Source organism: Buceros rhinoceros, unplaced genomic scaffold, assembly GCF_000710305.1.
Source record: "Buceros rhinoceros silvestris isolate BGI_N320 unplaced genomic scaffold, ASM71030v1 scaffold12482, whole genome shotgun sequence".
Lineage (NCBI taxonomy): Eukaryota > Metazoa > Chordata > Aves > Bucerotiformes > Bucerotidae > Buceros > Buceros rhinoceros.
In genome coordinates this window covers 1-1,928 of record NW_010397205.1, presented here as the reverse complement: position 1 = coordinate 1,928, position 1,928 = coordinate 1, and positions in this window count along the sequence as shown.

Genomic DNA, 1,928 nt, shown 5'->3' with positions numbered 1-1,928 from the left:
TGTTTCCTTTCCCGTTATCATAAAAGGAGGAAAAAGTGTTTGAGTTAAAGAGTATGGGAAGTTTTGCGACTGGCAGGAATAAAGCTGCTCTTCTCCCTTCCCTCACCCCCCAGACACCAGGAGACTCAGGAGACTCGTTCACCCTTTTAGCAGCATTGTGTAATCTCCATCTGGCAAATGTTTATCTGCAGTTACCTAAGGAAGGCGGGATTTTGTTCCTGAAAACACAGAGCTTCAGATTGCCCAGATGTTCTACCTCCTCACTAATCATTGTTTACAACAGCAAACATGAGGTGCTGTCAGCTGAGAAGTAAAAGCAAAACTCATCCCATTCCAGAGTATACCAGCTTCAGGCTATAGCATGGCTGACTACAAAATATGAACATCCAGCAGTGTTCAGAGATGGGGTAAGTTCCACCACAAGAAATCACCTTGACTCTTGGTATGGTGGCAAGCATCTAACAAGGGAACCCAAAGAGTCCCTCCATGCTGGGGTGCAGCAAGATTAGGCTCTGTCACCTGTGAACCTCAAACTCTGTCTTCAGAACACACTGCTCTTCCTGGCACTGGCCAGATTAGGCATGCACAAGACTCACTTCTTTGAACAAATGAAGAGATGGTAGGAAGGCAGATGGCTAGGACCATAGTTTTTGTGTAATGCTGGTTAAGTGCAGAAAAATGAAAAACAAGTAATTCCAAAGTGAATGAAACCCTAAATAGGCAAGCAAAACTGTTCCACCCCAATTACTTGTTGAAGCTGACCAATGAATTTGCCTTATGTTCTCTGTCTCCCAGTGCCTGGTTTCCATAACATGGCAAGAAAAGTGTTCTGCTGTTTGTCTTAATGGAAATAGTGAATCTTTCCTGAGTACTATAGAGTACGCCAGAAAAACAAACAATGTTTTAACAAACAAGGATATTCATGTTGGAAAGTAGAGTTGAAGAACTACACTCTTCTAGTCAGAGAAGAAAACCAGTCTGGTCAGGAGTAACCCTTACTGCACAAATAACAAATATTCAAATGGATTACTAAAAATCTTAAATAATGCCACGATTTAGAAAAAGGTTGAGACTGCGTATCACCATTTCACCAACTGAAAATGAATGAAAATAGCCAAAAATTAATTTGTTTCTAGTGACTGAGAGAACAACCTCCTGCTCTCTGCCCATGCTGAATTACTGATTACATACCACAAAAGCCCTGACGATGGGCTTTGTTTTATCAGATGGGCAGGCTCATCAAAAGCTGCGGAAGGACTCGTGAGAAAAATGCAACTGATGCCAATGGGTGAGCACTGCAGCAACCAGCTGTTCTCCAGAGATCTCTTCCTGAAGCACTTGCCTCTCCTGTCTCAATATAGTCCAGCACAAGGAAAGACCAGCAGCCTCAAGGAGACATCTGCTCTCTGAAACACAGTGGAACTTCCTGTGCAGGTGGGGATATCATGTCAGCCAGTTCCTTGGAAAATATGTTGATGTTGTCAGAGTTAGCACTCAGAAAATAAAGTGGCTATTTTCCTCCCTGGAAACTGGGCTGCTGGGACGTTGCTGCAGTTTTCCCGAAGAGAAACTCTTAAGAAGTTTTCTTCACTTCATTGTTTCATGTTCCACAGTTCCTTGTTTGATACAGCTATTTTAGCAAAGAACTCTGATATCCCTTGTGTCTATGTTCATCCACATATGTCTGTCCATCTTTATGTTTAAGGAGGTGAAGTTTTGACTACACTAAAGATAACGGGAATTCTTTTATTGATGCCAGTGAGATCTGGAGCTAACCAGAATCCAGAAACGTTAATAAAAGTAAAGATATTCTGTAAACAGATTTTATATTATTATTTTAATATCATATTTTAGTTTGTACATATAAATCTAAAAAGTAATATTATATTTATATATCATAACAATTAAATATTTAAATTATATCATAA